The sequence below is a fragment of the Bidens hawaiensis genome, unplaced genomic scaffold (genome assembly GCF_021521415.1).
Source record: "Bidens hawaiensis isolate Kalapana, Puna unplaced genomic scaffold, B.hawaiensis_p1.1 tig00013983_1, whole genome shotgun sequence".
Classification (NCBI taxonomy): Eukaryota; Viridiplantae; Streptophyta; class Magnoliopsida; order Asterales; family Asteraceae; genus Bidens; species Bidens hawaiensis.
In genome coordinates, this window is record NW_027492197.1 from 679331 (window position 1) to 685793 (window position 6463).

Consider the following 6463-nt stretch of genomic DNA (forward strand, 5'->3'; position numbering starts at 1 on the left):
CATAGAAGGCGATGGTTGGATTAGACGGTGACCTTAGATCTAGTAGCGGCGGTAACGTACAACGATGGTGGTGTCCGATATCCTTGGTAAATGTGGTACTATTCGGTGATGGTTTTTTATGGTTTCCGTAGAATGGTCGTGGTTTGTGGTGGTGGTCTTCGATGGTGGCCTAAGAACAGTAAGAGAGAATGACTGGGATGGTGACAAGAGAGAGTGGGAACTGGGAAGGGTTTTTGTTTTTATACTAATTTTATTTGTATTAGCTTTATTGGTTTTTTAAAAACTTAAATATTTAAAAAAAAATGATTTATTAAAAAATAAGGATATTTTGGTCTTTTTGAAAAAAGCTAACGGAAAGTTTGGATGGAGTTAATGCTTTGGCAATAACTAAAAAAACCTCGATGGTCCAGCTGCAAAAAAAAATAAAAAATAAAAAGAAAGAAAAAAAAATAAAACAAACTTTTTGAATGAAAGTCGCTTTATTAATCAAACCTCAAGGACGATTTTGACACTTTATTCATTAACTCTTTCAGTTATTCTTTTCCCTTAATAGTGTACACTCACCAATTTGTGTATTTGTTTGTGTGATAATGCGATTAGTGATTTTATGTATGGCCCTAATCAACTATCAAACAACCTTCTTTTATTCCAAAATTATACTTTACGTTAATAAATTACATATAAATTTCATAGTTTATCACCTAGAATTATAGTTCACGAGCCAAAGATAATCTGCGAATGTGGTTTTGCTCGGAATTCTTCAATTACATTTCAAGTACACACCACATAGCTATTGGATGATCTGATCAGAATGAAGTAACTAAGAAAGTGACGGTACTAAACAAGCAACTAAAACAGTTTTAAAACAAAAAAAAAACAAACTTTTTGGATGGAAGTCGCTTTATTAATCAAACCTCAAAGACGATTTTGACACTGTATTCATTAACTCTTTCGGTTATTCTTTTCTCTTAATAGTGTACACTCACCAAATTTGTGTATTTGTTTTGTGTGATAATGCGATTAGTGATTTTATGTATGGCCCTAATCAACTATCAAACAACCTTCTTTTATTCCAAAATTATACTTTACGTTAATAAATTACATATAAATTTCTTAGTTTATCACCGAAAGTTATAGTTCGCGAGCCAAAGATAAAACGCGAATGTGGTTTTGCTCGGAATTCTTCAATACATTTCAAGTACGCGCCACATAGCTATTGGATGATCTGATTAGAATGAAGTAACTGAGAAAGTGACGGTACTAAACAAACAAATAAAACAGTTTAAACAGAGCACAGTTCAAGCTGTCTCCAACACGAGTTGTCAACAAACATAAACAAAGATGTAAATCGTATACCACTAAAGTCATGAAAATAAGCTTCAACTTGTACATGACGATGCCGAAATTGCATCCTAAGCATAGTAATTCAAGCTTGCTTTCTTCTTAGCTTGAACTTGGATGATTCCTTCATTAAAGTCTTCATGGTTTACCTGCAAGTAAGTTGTTTATATTTCTGAACCATTTTTACAATTTCAAAATATTGCAATACAAACCAACATTTGTGAAAAAATAATTAAAGATCGGTCAAAACCGCCAAATGTAATTGCGTTCAGCGGAAAGTTTTGAGTGTTCGTCTTTTTGATAAGCAAACAAACATGAACTAATTCTTTGTTTCAGTTAGTTAAACGAACGATCACAAGACACATCTCTTCAGTCGTTCATTAATTTATGTTCAATATTATTGTTCGTTGGCGTTCATTTAAGTTTACGTTCGTGAACTGTTCATTTACACTATTAACAAATGAACACGAACAAAAAACTCGAGTTTAATCATTCATGTTCGATCATTTACTCAGTTAAACAAGCGAACACAAACATGCCATGTTTGTGTTCGTTTACAAGCCCATATATTATTCGTACCTCAGTAGCATCACGGCGCAGAGCAAGCATGCCAGCCTCCACACAAACCGCTTTCAACTGTGCCCCGTTAAAATCATCTGTCGATCGAGCCAGCTCTTCAAAGTTGACATCCGGGTGAACATTCATCTTCCGTGAATGAATCTATATGTTGATGAAATATAATTCGATAAACATGAAATAATAATAATAATAATAATAATAATAATACCAATAACTACTAAGATTAGATTCAGTAAAGGCAAACCTGCATGATCCGAGCCCTTGCTTCCTCAGTAGGATGAGGGAACTCAATCTTACGATCTAACCGTCCAGATCGCATTAGAGCAGGGTCTAAAATATCAGCACGATTCGTTGCTGCTATCACCTACATAGCCAATTCTCTCGTTTATAGTTACATATTCTTATTTACAAAATTCTTATTATCTACAAGTTATATAATAACATTATTGATTAAACTGTACATACTATTTCAGTAATAATAGATTAATTCGAGAACAAAGTACCTTAATTCGGTCATCACTACTGAAACCATCCAACTGATTAAGTAGTTCCAACATAGTTCTTTGGACCTCCCTATCACCACTTACTTCACTGCAAATAAACGCAAAATCTTGCCTCATAAGCACATGTGACAAATACAATAATTTTCTGCGCATTTTAAATGAAAAGATACACGTTTTAATACCTATCAAACCGCTTTGTACCAATAGCATCAATTTCATCAATGAAAATGATGCAAGGTGACTTCTCTTTTGCAAGTTGAAACGCATCACGAACAAGTTTTGCACCATCACCAATAAACATCTACACACATGCCCACAATTAATATTGATTAGTGCATTATTAGCATTAATATTTACTAAAAAAACAAGAAACACACCTGAACAAGTTGGGGCCCCGGCTAGCTTCAAAAAAGTGGCATTCGTTTGTGCAGCACACGCACGAGCCATTAAAGTTTTTCCAGTTCCAGGTGGGCCATATAAAAGCACTCCTTTTGGTGGTCGGACTCCTAATTTTTGAAACCGCTCTTTATGAGTCATTGGCAAAACTATAGCCTCGACTAGCTCTTGTATCTGAAACATAACAAGCGATACAAAAAAAGACGTCATAAACCAAAAAAAACAATATGTAAGGTTTACAAGATTTTCACTTGCCTGTTTTTCTAGACCTCCGATGTCATTGTAATCTTCAGTTGGTTTTTCATCAACTTCCATGGCTTTGACTCGAGAATCATACTCGGATGGTAATGTGTCTAATATCAAGTAACTGTCTTTGTTGACACCCACCAAATCACCAGGTTTCAGTTTATCGGGGTCCACGAGACCAACCACAGGTAAGAAAATTGTCTGCAAATGTTTACATAAATAAAAGGTAAATATAATATAACTACATTTAGATAAATAAGGCAGAGTGATTATTAGAGTACCTGACGAGTAGAAGTTTTGAGCACAACACATTTACCCTTCCTTTGAGAGTCAAGATCAATATTAGCACCATCTTCCTCAGCTTCATCCTCTGGGTTCATTTCCAAAATCTGAAACACAAAATCATCTTGAACCCAAAAGATACCTAGGGTTTAGCCACCAATTCAATCAAACATACCTCGACAATGTTTCCGACCAGGTAGGGAAGCTGTTTGTTAAGTTTAATCTTCTCCTGATTCTCCTTAATCTTCTCCTTGAAGGAATCCAATTCCAGATTCGTCCGCTGCGACTCCTCCTGCTAGTTTAAATAATGAACGATTTAGGGTTTGAAAAGAGAGATCTGATCTGTTAAAGAAAGAAAAAGAAAACCTTGAGGATTCGGATTTCGTTGTCGAGAAGACGAGAGGCTCTCTGGATGTCTTCGGTAGACATGGAGGACAGCTGGTCGTCTTCGAAACTCGTGTCTTCGGCCATCGGAGTCGCCATTGATATTGATATGATATTATTGGTTGCTTGAGAAACAAGAGTATATGTGTTTGCGTTGTATACAACAGAAGAAAGTTTCGCGTCTTGGGGAGGAAGAAAGATATATATATATATTCGGATCTAACCTTCTTTCGGAGCCCCCTTCCTTTTCCCGGTTTTCAATTGGGTATCCGTTTAACTTGATGGGCCGTAACATAATTTCCTCCAATTTTTTTCTCTCTAATATTTTATTATATAAACTAGGTTGTGTCCGCGCAATGCAGCGGGTGTTTGAATGCGGACCATGCAAATCATGTAGCAATTATGAGTGTTCATGGTTCGGTTTAAAACCTTGAAACCGTTTATACCAGCCATCAATTTGGTTTCGTTGCTGGGTTCTTTTACTTTCGGTCGATTGATCGGTTTCAAAATTTTCAAACCGTAGCGAACGGTTTGATTCGCGTTTTATACCAAAAACCAAACAAACGAAACCAGACCATACTGTAAACATTGAATGCATTTAATTTATAGCTGGGTACATGCGCGATGCAGTGATGTATGTACGCAAAAATGGCATCGAACGCGTAATCGGTGTTACCGTTCCAGTAAGTGTGTGACTTCACAACAGCACGCGTGCAACCAGACGATAGATGCTCGTAATGCGACATTGGAAGCTTAACCGGTGTTAGTAAGCGCGTCACACAACGACTATACGCGCGCAAACATGTTTGGGATTGAGTTTGAAAAATGCTTATTAGCTTATTTTGAAAAGCCAGGATTTGGAGCTTTTGGAAAACTGCTTTCAACCTTTTCAAAAAACTAAAATAAAAAAGAGTTTTGTGATTTCCAAACACATTTTAACTTATTGGCTTTTTAAAAGCACCAATAAACTAATAAACATTTTTCAAACTCCATCCCAAACATGCTCTAACATTTTTTATATCGACCCATTCCAACCTTAACTTAAAAGACCCATGACTCAAACGGCCAAACCCGCCCAGCCCGTTTGCCGGTCCTTAATGGTAATCATGTAACACATTAAGTATCTAAAATGAAAAAATTTATAGAAATACCATACTCAAATTAAAGAAAATAAAATACTTGTTTTTATGGTATAATGTTTTTTAAAATATATTAACGTCTGAAAAAGTTATAAGCGTTTAAACGTTGCGAGGGTCGTTGGTTTAAAATAAGGGGACATATATATATATATATATATATATATATATAACTATTCTATAAATTAACAAAATGTGATTAAAGTTAAAGGACCTAACTTGTAATTATTTTTGAATAAATTAAAATCAATCGTACATGATTTTGCTAAAAGACAAAATTACTCCTAAAATGTCTTAATTTTATGTATTTTGGTTTATACTTAAAAGCAACAAGTTTGGTACATCTTAAAATTTAAGAGGTCCCTCACTCATCCTTTATATATAAGTATAGATATAGATTAGTATAATTGAGAGCTTTGTTGCTACAAAGTTTTAAGGTTGTATCTTTAACTATTTATATGTTTAGTTTCAAGAATAATTCAAATTGTTAAGTTAGTTTGATGGTTGATAGAAAGCTTCCTAAGCCTTGTCCCCATTATATGCCCAAGTTCAAGTCTTCATTGTGTAGCTTTTTTTTCATGTATTGATTGTTATATTAGATTATTTTTTAATTAAGTTTTATTTGTTTATTTTTTTAAATATGATGAAATTTTATTTAGAATAGAGAGTAAACTGTCAAAATCGCCTATCTGGTATGGTCGTGCTTGTCATTTAAGTCCAATTCACTAACTTTGTTTAGTATATGCGTTAACAAGAAATTAGTAAATTACTTTGAATAATAATAATAATAATAACAATAATAATAATAATAATTGTCAGGATCGGATTTCATGATAATGATATAAATCGGACAAGAACACACGAAACACAGAATGTGAAACCCCCTAAAATGTGGCCGGCGGAAATAACCACAGGTACTAAGTTGCTAGAAATAGTAACCGAATGAAGAACAAATTAAACTCAAAAGATTTCCATTATCATTAATATTAGTATTTAATGAGATACACGAAAACTTAGGGTTTTAGAAGGAATGCCAACTGATAATAAAGCTGTGAGTGCGGCTGTCAAAGGTGTAAGAGGTATTTTTTAGGTGTCCCATCAATCTAACCTAAATATTCTATTTATTTATGTTTGTATTAAATTTAAAAAAAATAATTATTAAAAAGAGAAAATATTTGATTAAAAAGGAAAAAAAAAGTTAAATAAATATATTTAACATGAAAGGGAGGTGGGAAAATTTTATAAGAAGTTTGAAAAACTTTTATTTATTATTATTATTATTATTATTATTATTATTATTATTATTGGTTATGTTCAAATAAAAAGTTTGATTTTCCTAAAAAGGCTAGGAAGAAGGGTATTTTAGTCTAATACTTTAATATTAAAACTCACTTATTTTAATCTCAAAACTTATTTAAATTAATCTCAAAAACCCACTTACATAAAACCCAATTACATCTTTACTTATCTCCTACAACCACCACCGCTCCATTGTCCACCGCCACCACAATCGTCACCCACCACCGCCACCTCGCCGGAAAAGTCTATGGAAATTTCACCGGGCAAGTCGTCGGAAAGTCAAACACAATAAAAACA

At 33.7% G+C, this 6463-nt stretch overlaps 1 pseudogene across 1 annotated transcript; it reads right to left on the reverse strand.

The window, feature by feature from the left end:
• Positions 1-1257: 1257 nt before the first annotated feature.
• Positions 1258-3831, reverse strand: LOC143545587 (26S proteasome regulatory subunit 6A homolog; annotated as a pseudogene). Its single transcript, XR_013137456.1, has 10 exons — positions 3714-3831; positions 3523-3639; positions 3347-3454; positions 3075-3266; positions 2801-2993; positions 2606-2724; positions 2424-2511; positions 2165-2284; positions 1921-2061; positions 1258-1490 (listed from the first exon to the last, which is right to left on the reverse strand). The product of XR_013137456.1 is annotated as a 26S proteasome regulatory subunit 6A homolog (transcript).
• Positions 3832-6463: the final 2632 nt, after the last annotated feature.